The 19,243-nt window shown below is 43.0% G+C and overlaps 1 long non-coding RNA gene across 1 annotated transcript in view; it reads left to right on the plus strand.

Moving 5' to 3' along the window:
* The first annotated feature begins 594 nt into the window (after positions 1-594).
* The window catches only part of LOC144824630 (uncharacterized), a 47,379-nt gene continuing 28,730 nt past the window's right edge, over positions 595-19,243 (plus strand). The window contains exon 1 of the long non-coding RNA XR_013609025.1: positions 595-750. This is a non-coding gene — a long non-coding RNA (uncharacterized LOC144824630). The remainder of the gene's footprint in view (positions 751-19,243) is intronic.

Below are 19,243 nucleotides of genomic sequence, written 5' to 3' on the forward strand. Positions count from 1 at the left end.
GATCCCCGATGATTATTGGTCACCACATTTTGCATGGGATGGTAGCATAATTTTATGTCAATCAACCATCACTTGAATTCCTGTAAGGAAAATATTCCGGCCTCTTAAAATTCTTTACTGTTGTCATAAAACAGATCAGACATCGGCGAGTTTGGTGTGCCGAAGTCAGGGCCGGACTGGCAATGCCGGGCACCGGGCAATCCCCCGGTCGGCTGTCAGGTGTGGGGGCCGGTTTTTTGGCAGGGGGCCGGTTTTGTTCCTGGGGCCGATTTTTAGGTCCGACGACAGAGTTAGTCAGAAAATAAATCAGCGAACTCCCTACCCTGCTTGACTGACTGCGTCTCTCCTCACTCCGTGCGGGGGCAAAAAAAAAGCACTGCACAACTATATCATCACTCTCTCTCTGGATTCTCTACCCTGCTGCCATCATTCATCATCTGTATAAGTAATGCATTGGATTTGGAGCACATTTATTAGGGGGTGGGTCGGGTTACGCTCCTGCGCAGCACGCTCGCCGGCGCCGCCACGTCTGCGCGCTCTCAGTTCACCCACCTAGGGTGAGGGGGCCGTGGTATTGACATGCGCTTTGGGGTTCACTCAATTAAAAGTGCGCGTGACCCTCCGCCGCCATGAGGCCAGGTCGAGAGTAATAGGAGCATTCCAGAACAACTAAGCCACCCCATAATGTAATTATATCCTGCCTGCCTGTCCCACCCTCACTGCCGACTGTCTGTTGCCCGTCGTCCGCAGGTGAGTCACTGTGATGTGTCCTTGGCCTTTTGCAAATTGCATTTGCAAATTATCATCAGATTAATCAATATTTGGCACCGTGGGTCGGGCCGGGATTAAACAAAGGGTATAGGCTGCCCACACCCTCCCGGCCCAGGGCCCTGGCCGAAGTAATGGCCTAAGGCTACGCCCACCTATACCTTTTTGTTTAATCCACGGCCCCGTTCTGCGCAGGCAGCACAGCGCACTAGCGCCCTGGGCGGCACCTGCAGTGTGAATTGTGGATTTGTTTAATTGTGAACACTGTGCAGGCCTCCTGGCTGTTGGTGAGCAGGGGCCAGGGGTGACGACCCGGCGGTGCTGACTGCTGCAGGTCCAGTGCGAGGAAGGGGTGGTTGGCTCAGGCAGCAGGCAGCAGGCTGCCTGGCCTGCCTGTGCCTGGGAGCGAGGAGTCCAGCTATGCTAGTATTGGTGTATTCGTTATATTCGTTATATTCAAATAGCAAAAGAACAAACTACGAGGTTATATCCTCACTTTCAATGTACGATTTTGTTTCTATCGCCAAGCGGTTGTTTTTGCCTATTACAATTATCAGTTAAATGTCAGAATTCGCTCTATTACAGTACCTCGATTAATAAATACAGGTTTGCAAATCTGCTCAGCCATGTATATTTCATCAGGTATCATTTGCCTAAAGGAATGATGCGTATTTGTGTGGCTTAGTGCCTAAACTTGTGTAAATGATAGTATTTGAAGATGGCGCTCCGAATAAAGGTTTCCGGATGAAACTCATGTTTGTAAAAATACCCTCGGATATTTAGCTTCATCTAGGATGTAGAGTCTCCGCAACGCCGCCCAAAGTGGGTCCATTAAAAACAAAATCCCCGCACATCTTGAGAAGTACACGTTTTCATTACAAGGATGGTCTATAATAGAGCGTTTGGACTTAAGTTGCACGTATCTGGTAACCACGGCGGTTAGCGACGATTGAAACACCAGATCAGAGCAGTCAATTTGAAAACTGCAACCCGGTCAATAAATTAATTAGTTATTCTTATTTTTAAAGGCAGAATAGCAGACCTATTCATTTAAATGTGTGTATCCTGTCCATCGGTCTATAAAGTCTCTGAGCACTGATCAACGTGATGTCATAAGTTGTTAACAGCCAATTGCCTAATTCTTTTTTACTCCTCGGATGCCTTACTCATGAGAAAGCTTACCCTTGCTGACAGACTGACTCTAGTGCTTCTGTTATGGTCTCCACCTGGTAGGTGTCATGGATCCTAGGAGATACATCATCATCACTCCAAGGGCCGGTCCTAGGATTTTTGGGCACCTGGGCAAAAAGGAATGTGCGAGGCCCCTGAAATTTACATAAGTGACACCTTCTGGGCTCGGGGAAGCTGCTTTGTGCAGACTCCAACTAGGCCGCAGCTCCTCCTCTCAGCCACCCCAAGCACAGTCCATTTCGGACTGATGGTGTGAGAATTGCTTGGGGGCTGAGTTAAACCTGTCTGGGCTAAAGTGCTGAGAATGGGCGCCCTGCGGAGTCTCTGAATGGGCAGCCCAAGTGGTGTGCCCCTCCCCTAGGCCTTCTCACACCATCCCTTAGAGGCCCCTGGATGGGGGCCCCTCTCCCTTGAGCACAATTGTAAAGAGATGCATTTCTTTCACTTTGATTGGCAGGGGTACACGAGGACTGGTGGGGTGTTGCCATTGTGCGGGCCCCCATCCTTGTAGGCAGAGTGCGAGGCCCTGGGCAGCTGACCACACTGCCCATGCCTAGCGCTGGCCCTGATCCTTCCCTCCATGCCCTCAGGCCTAGTACCACCAGTACCTACCCCTCCTTTTGCAGGCAACCCTTTGGTTCCTCCTGCCACCGGCAGAGCCGACTGCTGCCAGAGCGAGGTGGTGGTGGCTGGTTGCTAGGCCTGCCTGTGCCTGCGAGAGTCCGGCTATGCTAGTAGTCCTTCCTTCACCCCCCTTTTGCAGGCAACCCTTTGGTTCCTCCTGCCACGGGCCGCCATCCTCTGCCCCAGCAGTGCAGCACTGACCTCAAACATGACACATGAGCTCAGGTCAGAGTCTGTAAAAATGGAAGGGCAGATTTACAAGCCCGTTGCGCCATTTTTGCGCCACTTTTAACATGGGAAAAGTGTCGAAAAAGTGGCGCAAGTGGCTTGTAAATGTCCCCAGGATTTTCTAAATTTTTTCTTTTCGTCAGGGCCGTGTGTGTGTCACTGTCCGACTCCATGCAGGGCCAGCTGAAATGTTCCGAGCCAGCCCAGCAGGCAGGATACGTGTGACTGTGCTCCCTTTGGTGGCGCTGTTGTGCTGCTTGACTCTTGGGCGCTGTAACTGGGTCGAAGGTTGGGGTCAGTAAGTCTGCTTAAAATATATTGGGCTTTTGCTGAAAAATGTATTTAAAGCAAACAACAGGGCTTTATAGTGTTTTTTTTACACAAGTGAGTCCTGTTTTGTTTTCCACTGGCCACTGGTGTTGCCATTGGGCACTGGCACTTGCCAGCGCCACTTAGGCTAACGTGGGGGGGGGGGGCTTTAGTTTGTCCTGAATATAACATGAAAGCCTTTTCTTTGGGATGGAGTCCGAGCCATGTTGGATTACCGAATTTAGAAACAGATACTGCCAACAACACGTGGCAGTCAGCCTGGTTGGTGTGTTCAATCCTTCCATTAGGGTGGTTGTTGTAGTCACATTGATTTGTTTCCTGAATTAGGTTAGATGTTTCGGTGTCAAATTATTGTGTGGTGCACATGGATTTTTCTTGTATCTAGATGTCATTGTGCAGTCAGTAATATTCACGCTTAATAACCGATGTAGTGTGAGACAGCACCCTTAACCAGCTGCTAACACAGTGCCTATTTTTTTTATTCGCTGTAGAAAGTGTGCTTCGTATTCAAGGCACACAGCGACAAGATGCACAGAATATTTTACTGCCTTTACTTATCTCAGTAATTTCAGCATCGAAAATATTCGGCGAGTGACCTCAACATGGAAGAGGGCGTCACAGAGGGCATTGTATAGAAACACAGACATAGGCAAGTCCATTTTCTTGGGGGGGGGGACAAGTTCAACCCCCCAAACTCCCCCTAGTAGTTGTTTCTCACTGCGCTTGTTCACTGCACACCATGTGGGGGCTGGTTTCTCTTTTACTTTGTTCTCCGATTCACTACTTGTGCCTATTTTTGGTGCTCTCTGAAAGAATGCCTATGGGTACCTATGACTGGGAGGGTAACCTGGTGCTCTTTAAGGTCATCATCTACTATTTAATGTGCTTTGAAAGTTGATACTATTGAATATGTAATGAAAAATATGCTGTAAAGTTAACCATTTTGGTCGGTTGTTTTCGAAAATCTTCCCCCAAACCCTCAGAGTATCGGTCGGGCACACTCCCTGCGCTCGCACGCTACGCACTGGACGGGGGCTGGTCTGGCAAAATTTGCCAGGGCTGCTTTCAGTTCCCAGTCCGGCCCTGGCCGAAGTGACATCTATATCGCTGTCTGGAGGAAAGTGGAACAATGCACGCGGAAAATGATATGCCTCGCGGCGAAACGGCAAGTGGAACGAGGCAATGCACACAGCGCGACACTGAGGATATATTACAAACAGAGAAACACGAGTGCCCGCTTGTTTCCTTGTGCTTGTATTTGTTATTGAAAACCTGCGTAATTAATCATTTGAGAACGTTCTTGATGTGAAATCGTTTACTCGGCTTTCAGCCCACGTCGTCTTTAACAGGCTTTTGTTTTTTCTTGATGGTATTTGTGTGGTGATGTTTACTGGATTTTAACACATCATCCCATTCTTCAAAAACTATTTAAAATCTCATTCTCACATGAACAAAGAGAAGAGTGCCGGCAAATTGCAAACAAAAAAAATACGCTGTCCAACGTCAGCGCCTTTTCTCAATATTCAAATTAAAAACCACATATTAACGTATTTATCTTTTCTCAGGGGGAAACTCTGTTTACTAAACTCTCACCTGCGTAGCACGAATAACAGTCTTTCTGCATAATAAATATCCGGATAAGAGAGAGAGAGAGCTCTGCCAAGTGAATATCCGACTTGCCAAAATATTTCTTTTTTTCCCTCGCTGTTTTCGAGCTGAAAACAGCACGGCTATTGATAACAGAGGCTGATGAACAAACGCACGCAGATGTAAACAGTTGCTTGTGGGCCCAACACTTTCGAAAGCAGAAGCAGCCCCCCCTAAAGCACGCCCCCTGGTAATGGACAGATAGCATTTCATGATGGCTCTCTCTGAGGAGGATGTGGGTTGCTGAAATTTCTCTGCATTTTGATATAAAATTAACTTAAGCCAAAACTGACTCCTAACAGGGGCAGGCACATGGGAATTAGAAAAAGAGAATAAGAGGATACGTTGCGAAGGAGACTAAGAGAGAAAAACTAAAAGAGGAAGATAACGAGAGAGATTGACAGGGATTCGGAAATCTGGACAGAGCTATTGAAAGTAATGGAAAATACAAATGAGAATTGGTGAGGGAAATAGAGAGGTATAATAAAAGACTGACGAAAGGTATCCGAGACAGAGAGAGATTGGTAGGGAGTTATAATCTGAGAGTTCCAAAAGAACAAAGCGCCAAATGTTGGTAATCACTATTTACCGATTTTAAATACCGAATTTTACCGATTCGGTATTTGAAAACCGGTAAATAGTATGTAGGTAAATATTCGGTAAATGTAACCGAATCGGTAATATTCGGCATTACCGATTCGGTATTTACGATTCGGTAATTCCCATTCATGCCTATGGGCCTGGAGGCCCATAGGCATGAATGGGAAGCCATTCACTATTATTGATTCGGTAAATACCGAATCGGTAATAGGGGGAACATATTCAAGGGTGGCAGGGTGTCACATTGACACCCTGTTGCACCCCTGAATCGTACATGTGTGCACATGTGGCAGACATACATGCCCTAGGGGCATGTATGTCTGCCACAATGCACTGACAAAAAAGCAAAAAATTGCTTTTTTTAAGGTATTCAGTATTTACCACCAAGTTATAGTCGGTGGTAAATAACGAATCCTGAATGCTAAAATGCATTCACTTGAGTGCCTTCTACATAGGAATTAAGGATTCGGTAATTTACCGATTTGGTGAATTTACCGATTCGGATGATTTTGGGTCCCCTACATCCCAAATGCCCAATACCGGTCGGTAACGGCCGAAATTCAGTAATTTTGGCCGTTTCCAACCAGTATTGTGCCACCTACATCTGGCCCACAGTAATTTACAGATTCCTTAAATTACCGATTCGGTAAATTACCGAATCCTTGAAACCTGCCTCCTACATCTCTAATCCCTAAATACCGGTCTGTAACGGTGAAATTTACCGAATTTCACCGTTACCGACCGATATTGCCTCACCTACATGTGGCCCAAAGAGAAAGAAGTTCAATAGCGATAGGTACAAGTGTTGTCAACAGAGAGATCAAGTATTGGCAAAGTTAATAGGTCTCCCCTATTCGAGATCATAGTGCACCATGGCAGACGCGATCAATGCAAGCTGCATCATAGTTCTTTTTTTTCACTTTCATCTATGCTGCACAACAGCTGCGTGGCTATACAACATGGCTAAAAAAACTATGCCAGAGCTATTTGGCTATGTCAATTTTGTTTTTTTGTGGCAAGACGGGGGCAAGCAACTCAAAGTAGGTGTGTTACAATTAAGGAAGTCAAAAACCCTGCAGGGCGCTGCAGGTTAACAAACAAAAAAAAAATAAGGTTAGGGAAAATAGCGCTATGATGCAGGCCAGCGATGGGTACGTTATAGCACTTTTTTTTAATTAGGCAGGTGAGGGGGTCCAAAATGGACGGAGGGTAGGAGGCCGGGAAGGGACAAGCAACATCACAAACACTGGAGGAAAGTGTAAGGGACTGGAGAAACAACAGAATGTGGGAGGGATGTGGAACGGACGGGAGATCTAACACAACTTGGGAGGCGCGTATAAGGGGCCATGCAACAACAGCAATGCAGAAGCAGGGTGGGGCAAGCAACAATTACGGGTCAACCAAGAGAACAGGCCAAGCAGCAATGATGGCAAGTGAGGGAAAAAAATTACCCCTAAAAGCGCGAGAAGTGGAAAGCACACTGTCCAACAAGGTAGCAGTAATTTAATCAAGCTTCAGGGGAGGTACAAACATAAAGAGGAAGTAAAGCCGGCACCCGCCGACCAAAGAGAAGCAAGGAAATGAGAGTGAAGATAAAGGAAAGCAATGGACGGGCTCTAATCCTACTGTAAGCTAACAAAATGCCTGGCAAGTGGCAGTGCATATGCTGCCTCAGGGTAGAACTAAAAAACACAGCTGGATTATGTAACTCACACAAAATGGTGAATGCGTGTTGTTTTCCAACTGTTTACTTTATATCATGAGAGGGTAATATTTTGCGGGTTCCCACTACATCGACAGCACTAATGCTTTTAAAAAGTTGATATTGTTTTTAACATGCAACTATTTACTCTTGAAAGAGCTGCACTATGGGTTGCAATTCCATGCATGCTGTACTGTCACTCTTTTCATGCATTAAATGCAGAAAAGGGCATTGTATGATGCAATGGGTTTTCAGCAGTGTTAAATTTGGAGATATAGAAAAAATACTGAAGTCATTTACTCACTGTTTTAAACAAAATATTTGTATTTATGTTTATGCAATTAAAACCATTTTGCTTATTACAATTACAAGAATGTATGCATAAAAGTGAGTAAGGTAAGCAACAACATAGGAATTGGTGGAAACGGTATTGCCAAATTAGGTGAACAAGAGGGCACATGAGTTTTTTAGAGTTTGGCCGATAGGGTAGTCTGTCACAAATGTTGCAGAGTACCTTGTCCACTAAACTGATGGTCTGCCTGCTCTATTTAGAGTTGGATGGAAGCCTTAGACCAATATCCCTGTGTTCTTGGGGTCGCCAGACAAAATACCTCATACTGTCCGCCTTTTTTAGAGTGGACAATACAATATACTTTGTTGCCTGTTCAGGGTCACAAGGGAATACCTAGTGCTACTGAACAGGAAACAATGATCTTCACACTCTGGGAAAAAGCTCCCTAGATGTCTGCGCCACTTGGTTTTGGTATTTCAAAAACCAACTCCTGCATTGGTAGTGTATTTGTGAAAAACAAAAAGGTTTGCTGAGCAGCCTCATGAAGCATGTCAGCGCAACAGCAAAGCCACAGTGTCTTCAGAGGAGGCACCATGTCAGCAGCTCTTCTGAAGGCACAGAGATCCCCACCAGAAAGGTGGAGGTCTCTACATTTGGTGGGCTGTTGTCCTCTACGGCAGCGGAGTACATGCCTCTGATGCCCTGGCAGTACTGAGTGCAGCCTGTCATGGCTGAAGACTCACCCAACTCAACAGGGCCTGACAGCTAAAGAAGGTTTCTGTGAGGAATCTCGAGCTTATACTTTGTAGCCCTTGCACAAAGGGACAGGCTTGCCCCATAGAAAACCTGTGGTATATGAACAGTGGTAAGAAAAACAATATTATAGTTAAGAAATCAACATGATACATTTCCCAAACCAATTTAGGGAGAAAGAAAACATGTTAACAACTAAAATGGCACAACATAGAAGAACGCTTAATATGGGGATTAGTAAATATTGGACAAATAACTACATTGGTGTATTGTGTTTGAAACAGTTTGTTAATTAGGAATGTAGCTGCACCAATTGGTGGGCATTTCCAAAAATAGCCATCACCTTTGGACTGGCAAATAAACAAAAGGGACAGTGGCCTGTGTTTGGTAATGAACGAAATAAGCAAACCGTACACAGTACACAAAATGGGGAGGCAGCTTGGGGCGGAGGCTGATTTAACTGCTTAAGGGTTAAGGATGGTTCTAGGGCATTTACACAGTAATGGCCAACAAGATAAAGATATACATGGACATCATTTTAGGGTAGCCAGGGGTCACAGCTGCGACCGCTGGCATGCCTCTCTCTTGTGAACCCTGCCAATGCCTTTGCGACTATTGGCCTTAGAGGTGGCAAGATTAGGGCAAAGAACAGAAAGGAAACACATTACTTATTTTCTGCCTGGTATTCATTATGCCAACATTGAATAATATTCTATTATTCACTATGAGTGTAATAAAAAATGGAGCACACTTAGCTGGAAGAGGACCTTTGGTGGCAGCTGTGGTAGTAACTATGGTTTTAAAAGTATGTTGTGTGCATGCTTGCATCATGGTCGTAATTTAGGTATCGCGGAGGTCGCAGCTGTGACCCATGGTTAGTACTTTGCTACATCTGAAATGCCCTTGCTACTCCAGGCCTCATGTTGAAAAAGCAGCACATTTTTGTGTTTGAAAATAAAAATCAGCTTTAGGATGTTTCTGTCTGTAAAGCAATAGTTGCTTCAGGCTGCTCAGGACAGAACACAGTTGAGACATTAAATTGTTACAGTTTGCCCCGTCAGGTGTTGGTTAGCAACACTTGCTTTAAGTACTCCTTTAAGGATTCAGCAAGCACCATTTTCTTCTCTTGCAGGCAATGTTGCCACCTTTTCAGGAGAAAAATACTGGCCATTTGTTGCTTTAAGAGTTTGAAAGGCCCAAACAAGATACTTTAAACAAAATCGTTTGTATTCATTTCTAACACTACTTTTTTGCTTTTGTTTACTTTATTAGTCAGTGGCAGCCGCGTAGCTAGGGGGTAGCAGGGGGGGGCGGTCCGCCCCAGGCGGCACCTTTTTTGAGGTGGCTGAGGTGGCTGAGGCGGCCGCGGCCACGCGGGCGGGCCGGCACTCACTGACTGACTGAGGAGGCCCGGCCGAGGTCCGTTGCGGCCGCGGAGGCCTGTGAGTGACTGTAGGGCGGTGCGGTGGCTCGTGGCCAGTGGCGCTTTACACACACACACACACTCATATTATCACCTGACACTTTGAGTTTAACCCGTCACCTGCCGTCGGTTACACTCATTCTGATTTCAATACCTGAAGTAAATAGCAAGCAGCACCAGCACTAAGGCTAAGAAATCAAAATGGCGGTTCCGAATCAATCACGTGACGTCATAGTGAGTGTGAACCCGACCGTTGTTGGGGGGCCCCCACCTCGCTCACATGGCCGTCAATCAGTGGTAGCGTTCGTGGAGCACACAGCCGCAACCAATGACGGCCCTGTAACATTTTTTGCCAGCCCTCTCGCCGCCGCACCGTAGTGTGATGCGTTACACGCTGCACGCTCACCTCACCACCCCTCCCGTCGTGTCGAGCAGTCGAGGAGTGGAGACCACCGCCATTCTTTTTGCCTGGCCGGGCCCTGCTGCAGCTGCCCTGTTGCTCAGCTTTACAGTACTCAGTGCTGTCTCTCTGTGGGCTGTGGCTGCGGGCGGGCGGCACTCTGAGCGACAGGCGACAGACATTTAAAATAATTGATTGAGGTGAGAGAGAGTCGGGTCGGACCGTCGGAGTCGAGTCCAATCAGATGGGGGCCCCGGCCCGGGGTAGACATACCAGGGTGGTGGGGCTATGATCGATGCATTAATGATAGCTGCCAAGGTTTCAAATTGCTATGTGTGACGACATCTTCATTATTTCAATGTAATTATGAGTGACACATTTCAACTACTATGAGTGACACTGTCTTGCAAGCAGAATATCATACAATGAAGACGAGCGAGTCAGCGAGGGAAACTTATAAATATTTGAAATTAGACTCACTTGAGCATAGAGAAACTCTGAGAAGATCTTAAAACTGCTGCAAATGCCCGAGATGGCTGACTCACAATTACGAACTAAATTATCAAAATCATGTCACACCTAGCAATCTGAAACCTTGGCAGCTATGAAAGAGGGTGGGCATCACTTCACATGACAAAGCTTTGAAGACCATGCCCATACTTACATATTTCATAAAAGTGTCGATAGGAAGTATGCATAGTTGCCAAGGTTTCAGATTGCTTATGTGTGACATTATTATAATTTCAGTGTAATTATGAGTGACATTCAACGACTATGAGTGACACTTTTTCACAAGTAAAATCTAGCAATGATGACGAGGGAAACATATAAATATCAAAAATTACATCCATTTGAGCAACAGGAAGCTCTAAGAAGATCTAAAAACTGCTGCAGAGCACCAGAAATGGAATGGTGCGGTAGGACTCGACTATACCAAATGGGATGTGAGAGCCCCAGTGTGGATAATCTCAGCTGCATGCTAATAAATTATGATAGTTACTTAGTCACGATAGCCGACTCACAGTGCTGCCAAGTTTTCAGACTGCATATGTGTTTCAGTGGACTTATGAGTGACATTAAACAACCAAATATGTGGTGACACCTAGAGTAGCACTTTTTCTCATGTAACCCCAAGCAATTATAAGTTAGATAAATAACAGAAATGATATCCCATTGAGCAATGAGAAGCTCTAAAAACATTTTGAAACTGCTGCAAAAACGCAGAAATGTAAAGTCACTAACGTACTGCCCCTTTAAAGAATGACAGACCTGTGAAACAATTGGGGCCCCATGATAATAAATAATAAGTCTTTGAAGGCAATACAAATACACAAGTCAGCATTACCCTGTTTCTCTTTGTGACACACACTCGGACATCTGCAGTGATAGCATTAACCTATGAGGCTTCATAATGTATTGACTAATAAGGAAAAAGGCGAAAATAATGCTAATTAGGCAAAAATAAAAGAGAAGGAGCATGTTAAAACAAGGAGAATAAAACAAATCACTTTAACTATGTGGTGGCTGTTGTCCAATTCGGGATCATGCAAAAAATGAATGTGATGGGAAAAGGTTTATCTCATGGACTGTTGTGAACGTAGTCAGTAAAGCTGCACTGCAGGGGCCACCTTATTCATAAGCAAATGTTGTAATATGGAATGTAAGACGTTTCAAGTAGCTACTAACATCAGCCTCAGATGCCACCAAATAAAAAGCAGACATCTCTAAAACAGGTCACGTGGCTCTTCTAAGAATTAATACCAAGAAGAGCAAGGACTAGCATTTAGACTGCAGAACCATAGGACCCTAAACCAGATGTGATGGTCCTAACACAGAGCTAAGCTGCCTCACGCCTGTACCATAAATTAATCAGAGTCAGCTGACTCACCTACACAAAGAATTAAGGGAGTAATACGCTTTAAGATTACACATATTAAAATATTTGCACTTATGTAACTCGCATCTATAATATATGAAACCTGTGGTGCCCATGCATTTGTGAAAATAGAAGATGCTCACATGTTCTCAGTGATTTTTATGGAGCAGGGTCCAAGCATATATGCAATTCACCCATATCTAAGTCAAAGGCCTAACTTCACATGTTCCTTTTTCAATGTGTATTGAGTTAGCATAGGTGGCAGGGTTCTTCAGTCTATCCTAACAAATTTTGCTTTTGCACACAAACATATTTTCTCAAAACCGCCATCTGGATTTAAAAGCTCTGCATCAACTACTGTATTAATAAAATCCTTTAGGGATTATTTTTAAAAATTCACTTGCATACATTCATTAGTGACTCTACCCAGAATGTATTTGAAGGAGAAAGAGTGCATTCTTATGCCCAAATTGTGAATACCTGCAACGGTGTACAGTTCTGGTTGTGCATTTTTGTATTATTACTTGCAAAATGGTCTTGTGTGCATTTCTGTATGCAGTGGTGTGGCCTCAATTGTGCTGTGCCTGTAAGCGTTTGCTGCGGCTTGCACTACCACACTCCCACAAATTGTAGCTATCGAGCAACATAACAGTGTGAGTTTAAGGAATGCAGCAGTCTGCTCATCTTAGCCAATGTAAGTCAAGAATGATGGAGGGTGGCAGGCCACTTAGGATGACTGCAAGGCTCCTAACTTGGATTCAAGCTAGATGTGCCTGACTTCAGAACTTAAAGAGGCCCTGAAAGACATCAGGAGCTGAGATTGAGATAACATCCATAACGTTGTATAGGTGCCTGATTATTCTCTACAGCTTGTGGCCGATTCTGGATGATTTCCAGAAGCGCTGTGTAGGGGGGTGCCTTGTTAACTTTTTTGAGGGGTTCATCATGTGTCCTCGCTATCGCCCGTGTCCATTTAGTCTGATGCCCGGTATGGATGTTAAATATCCGTGGCTGAGCCACTGACACATGACCTCAGGACATATGAATTTCCAAGAACAATGATGTTATTAGGGGTTTAACATATAGATGCATCATGCACTGAGCAGGCAGCTTAGTTTTAGTTTTTTATTTATTTACAAAGAGGCTAGCCTAGAGCTGCAGTGCCAGGTGCATTAAGTTGTATGAGAGAGGAGCGAGCGCGGCGCGCAGCATTGATGACATTGATTAATTACAGACACTGTGGAGACATTTTAGATTCAATGTATGCGGCGGGTCGCATATGGTGCTCAGTAGCTCCAGAAGTTAGTTACAAAGATGGACAGCCCTACAAATGTTTTACTGTTGTTTCTAGAGCATTATATTGCACAAAAGACCGCCACAATTTAAAAAGAACATCTAGCTTCCATGATGTAAATGCTTGTTCTACTCTCAATGAAAAGTCACTCAAAGCGCGACAAATTGTACATTAGAATGCCACGCATAAGACACGCATGGACAAGTCACTCACAGATGATACACAGTAGGAAGCGTTCTACTGTGTACATTGTTGTTTTGAGTAGTTCCAACGTCAGTTGGTAAAGAGCAGCCTCAAAGTGCATAGCTGCCAAGCTTTCGGATTGCTAGGTGTGATATTTTCATAATTTTATTGTAATCATGAGTCCGCCGCCACAGACATTTGCACCAGTTTTAGTCCTTTTCGAGTGTCTCATTGCTGACTGCTCAAATGGGTGTAATTACACACACATTGTTTCTATTAGGTATATCATGAGTGCATGTAAGCCCATATGAGATTTAACAAACTGGATTTTGCTTTGGGGTTGTGCTAACAAAAGTGGCGCAATCCCAATGCAACATCTGGGCCTCAACTAATTTTACATTTTTTTAAAACCCTGCCACAAAGAAATTAGCAACAAGGAGAAGCATGTTAGTAGATCTTTTATACTTAATTGGTCTGCATTTCCTAATATTTTTATAGGGTTAAGGCATCTGCTTCAGAGGTGCCAGTAACTATCAGGGAATAACAATTGGTGAGATAACCCTGGAGGTTAAAGTATTTCTTGGAGAAATTTCTGTTTTGTGTAGTCTCAGATCGACTCGAAGTAGTATAGAAGGTTAATTAATGTGCCTGCAAAGCACATCATGTAATATGCAGGTGACATATTTTGTTTTAATGTAGCTAGGTAAGGTTACTGTTTTTAACACAGTCAGATCCTTTTGTTACTTGCAGTTTACAAATAGTAAGCCTTTTAATATAGCACAGTGAGCAATGTAGGATATATGACTGCTACTACTTTTAACCCCCACTGACTCATGCAACAACACATCTTGTTCACTGATTTACACGCTTGCATGATTTATTTTCAATCTGTATGTGTTATTAAAATCGCTCTGGCACTCTGCATTGGGGTGTGTAGCGTTATAAAAGAAAGTAAAATAGTACTATTTAAATTGTGTGTAAATACTGGGACAGACCAACACATCTGAGATACTTTCAGTACATGCACTTACATAAAGGGGCCTAACAAAGTCAAAAGCATGCCTCTTAAGTACCTGTGAAGAGATAACCAGCTGTATGCTTTTGTCTCCGTTGTATTTACATTTAAGTGTGATATTCCAGGCCACTCGATCAAAAGGAGGCCTAATGGCCCCTTAACTGAGCCGCGCTCTGACAGCTGGGACGTGATGTGACGCACCCCTCTGTATGGTACTCACCGTACAGGCTGTGTCAGATAACAAGACAGTGAGGGTTACAAGGTGTAGGAGTCGCATGCCCTTCTTGTCTCACTTTATTTTATTGCAATTGAAATGGAGCAGACTACAAGCTAACATTTTGAAATTGGATGTATTTATCCGTTATTCTTTTTATTATGAATATCTTTTTCTTATTCTTTCAAGCTTAAAGATGAAGCGAATAAAAGAAAGCGGTGCAGCCTTTAGAAAAAAGAAAAAGGCTAGAGAGGAAGAATTTAAAAAGTATGAAGGTTCACTACTGAAATACCTCAGTCACGAAACAGAAAGTACTAGTACTACTAGTACTGTTACTGAAGCAGAAACTACTAGTCCTACTACTGTTACTGAAGCAGTTTCTGATTTTGAAGTCAATCCATCATCAAAGTCAAGTGATCCTTACACTTCAACAAGTGATAAGGGGTCTGATGGACAACAAATTCCAGCTGTTGACTTAAAAGATGTTGGTCTTCGGCCGAGTAAGAAGATTAAAGATGACACACGTATCTTGCTGGTACAACAAGGGGCGTCTGTGGTTCAACATCTAGATTCTGATTTTGGTGAAGTCATTTGTGAGGGTGCTTTGATCAAAGGACGATCCAGAAAACTTACACGCGAGTGGTTTTTTAAAACTCTGCCAAATAATGAAAAAAATTTGAGGTCATGGTTGGTGTACTCTCCTTCAAAGAAAGCTCTTTACTGCTTTTGTTGTAGACTATTTGCTGACAGAAGTCATTCGAATTTTGATTCTGCAGATGGATTCAACACGTGGTGGAAACTGAATCCCAGAATTTTCGATCATGAATCTAGTGTTGCCCATGTTCGATGTTTCACACAATGGAAGGAGTTGGAAGTTAGAATCCGATGTGGAGCTACAATTGATAAAAAGGCACAAGAACAAGTTGAAAACGAAGTAAAGAAGTGGAGGGAGATACTTTCAAGATTGTTGGATATCATTAGATTCCTAGCTAAACAAAATTTGGCTTTACGGGGTCACCGAGAAGGAATTCATTGCAAGACTGATGATGAACCTGAATCAACAGGAAATAGAGGACATTTTCTAGAATTAGTTCATTTGTTGGCAAAATACAATCCAGTGCTACGTGAGCATACTGTAAGAATTAAGCTGGGAAAAAAGTATGCTAAATCATATATGTCGCCTACTATTCAGAATGAGTTTATAGAAATTATGGGAGAAAAAGTAAGAAGCAAAGTTATCGAGCAAGTGAAAGAAGCAAAGTTTTTTTCTATGATGTTCGACAGCACCCCTGATATTTCTCATAAGGATCAGACGAGCCAAGTTTTACGCTACGTTATGATCAATGGAAATAAAGTGATGGCTCTGGAATCATTTGTCGATTTCATTAAAACTAAAGGTAAAAAGGCTCAGAATATTTCAACTATGATTTTGCAGAATTTAGAAAGCAACGGAACTGATATTCAAAATTGTAGAGGACAGGCATATGATAATGCTGCTGTGATGGCTGGTCAACATACTGGTGTTCAAAGACGCATCAGAGAAATTAATGGAACAGCAGAATTTGTCGCATGTACAAATCACACGCTGAATTTGGCTGGTTTAAATGCAGCTTCTGTTGCTGTGAATTCTGTTACCTTTTTTGGAACTGTGGAGCGTTTGTTCACATTTCTTTCTTCCTCGACCCATCGCTGGGATATTCTGACTTCAGTCACTGATCAGAGTGTCAAGCGTGTAATAGAAACTCGGTGGAGTGCACGTGGAGATGCTGTGAGTGTTGTAAAAAAGAATTACTCAAAAATCTTAAGTGATGTAGAACGTTTAACCGGTGAAGAAGAAAATAGAGTTACCAGGTCAGATGCTGGTGTGCTGCTTGTTGCTTTACAATCTTTTTCCTTCCTGTGCTTTCTTGGGCTGTGGGAATCTGTCCTTGTAGAAATTAACGACACTCAGGTTTACCCCCAAATCAAAGGATTGAATATACAACAATGTGACATAAAGCTCAATGCTTTAAAATCATTACTAACTGAAAATAGGTGTGAATTAGTTAACAAATCAGTAGCTTACGCCAAAGAAATTTGTGATGATCTTCGGATAGTCATGGACCGTTGGTGTAGAAAGAAGAAACTAATGGCAGGTGAAGAATCACGAGGTGCTGAATTGTCATACAAAACTGAGTTGAGGAGAGAAATGTTTTCTTCACTGGACAGAATGATCCAAGAAATCACCACAAGATTTCAACAACTTCATTTTCTTGCTGAAAAATATGCTTTCCTTACTCCATCAAATCTTTTGGATGATAAATACGAATGTCAACTAAATCATTATCATGATGACATTAACGAGGAAGAGTTCCTGGTTGAGAGAAAAAGACTACAGAGTTTTATTTCTGTTGCTGCTACGCAACACGAAACAGAGACATGGAAGGACAGTCCCCTTGAACTTTTGCAGTTTATACTAACATACAGTCTTGAGAACTCCGTTCCAAATATTATAATACTACTGCGAATTTTCCTTACAACTGCTGTAAGTGTTGATAGTTGTGAAAGGAGTTTCTCTAAATTGAAATTGATTAAGAGTTACCTAAGATCTACAATGAGTGCCTTATGTTTAAGAAATCTTGCCATACTGTCTATAGAACAGCAACTGAATGATGAACTAGACTTTGATGATGTCATCAATGATTTTGCTAATAGAAAAGCAAGAAAAATAGTTTAGAAATTTTGGATTTAAGTTTTACTTGAAAATTCAACATGGTGTTTTCATTTACTTTCCTATACATCATTTTGATTTTTTTGTTGTAATTTTGATGTGTATTAAGAGGGGCTGCAAACTAAAACAATATTTTTTATATTATTACAAGACTGAAGAATAAAGTCATATTAACCTTATGTGTTCTTTGTGCTGAGGCTGCTCTGAAGGAGAGATGCACTATTACAAGCTCGTTTTGTGTCCCAAGAGCACACGTCTTTTCATTCCCAGGGAGTTGGTTGCTCCTGCTTAGAAGTAATGACAGTGTGCGATCCCTGGTTGTTGCCTTTGGGCCATCAGAGTGGGCTGTTTATCCAGCCTATGTTGGCAAGGTGGAGCTGACTGACCCCTTTGTGCTGTGTTTAGTTCTAAGGGCGTACACAGTGAGTCAGTCCCTGTGATAATAATTAATTTGCTCTTTTTGAAAGGTAAAGAAACACAGGCTTCGACACTTAATTTGGTTTTGGGTCCCCAGAGCACATCACGTTTGTGCAGGTCCCCACTGCTTTAATGGGGGGACTATGATGTATGGTCATTTAATGGTCAGCTGTAGATGATGGGTCTCTGAACAGTGTCATGTATGTGCATGTTTGCTTTGTGCTGAGGGGTAATTGTTCACACAGCTCTCTGATGGATGTCACATGTGGTTTTTCTGAGTCCCCAGATAGATCATGCAGTCTGTGTGTTCTCTTTTGTACTGCCAGTCACCGGTGTATTCAACTGTCTAGCCTTTGACCGTGTCATGTATGTGCATTTTTGCACACTTTGAACTATTTTTCCATCATCTCAAGAGTATCCCTAGTTTACAGTATTGTGGCTTTTTATCGTTATTGGTCTTGTGTTAAGTCTATGCATAAAGATACATATTTTTTATAACTACTTGTGTTGTGTCCCTTTGTAGTGTTCTTCACTGTGTTACTGTGTATGATCATAAATGCTTTACACACTGCCTCTGAGATAAGCCTAGCTGCTCGTGCTACGTTACCACAGGGTTGAGCAGGGGTTATCAAAGGGTGTAGCCCCCTTACTCTGACTTAGGAAGAAGGGTCCCCACTTGGACAGTGGCCAGTCATTGCCAACTAGAGACCCCCTTTTTTAACAAACAACCATTCCGATTTTGAGAGGAGTAAACATCTCAATGCCCATTAGATTCCCCATGTTAGACTAATATTCTGATTTGTTACGTTTGCCTCAAATTGTAAAGCGCTCTGATATCCTTCGGGTTTAAGTTTGCCCTATATAAAACTTTATAAATAACTAAATGTAACTTTCATGATCGAGGTAACTGTTAGCAGCAATACTAGGTGTCTCTCCTCTGAGACTCGGACATCTGAGGGGTAGCCCCGGGCGCCACAAGCTCTAGCTACGCCATTAACCCAGAAGAAGAACACATTTAAAAGTTCATTCTGTTTATATTTGCTGGTTTAGTATGTTCAGAAAATGACTACAAATACCAGCTTTTGGGGATTTTCCCTATTTTTTATACCAGCCAGGACATCGATAGACCGGTAGTGCCGGTAGGAAATCGATTAGATGGCAATCCAACATGCAGGTGGAATAGCAGTTTTAATGAAAATGCATATTTGTATTAACATAATGATTTGTAAACCATGTTTATTTTAACATGAATAATGTAGGCCTTCATTTCAACATGTTTGTTGCCTCCTGTTGCCATCCTATTCTTGCATGCAGTCATCTTTCTCTGCTTTATACAGTGTGCATTCAATATAGAAGAGATGTTTCGTAGGCAATGTTTTGAACACATTTTTCTCTTAGGTACAACATGATGCTTCTTTCTCAATCTTCATTCTCATGCCGTGATAGCATAGCTAACACACCAATGTCTTTGAAAAAGCTTTATTGTTTGATTAATTAAAATCTTTACAATAGCAAATTAGCAGTGTGCAATGGATCACACAAAAACCCCTTCGCAAAATAAGGAATCACAAATTGC

This window comes from Lissotriton helveticus, chromosome 3_1 (genome assembly GCF_964261635.1).
Source record: "Lissotriton helveticus chromosome 3_1, aLisHel1.1, whole genome shotgun sequence".
NCBI lineage: Eukaryota > Metazoa > Chordata > Amphibia > Caudata > Salamandridae > Lissotriton > Lissotriton helveticus.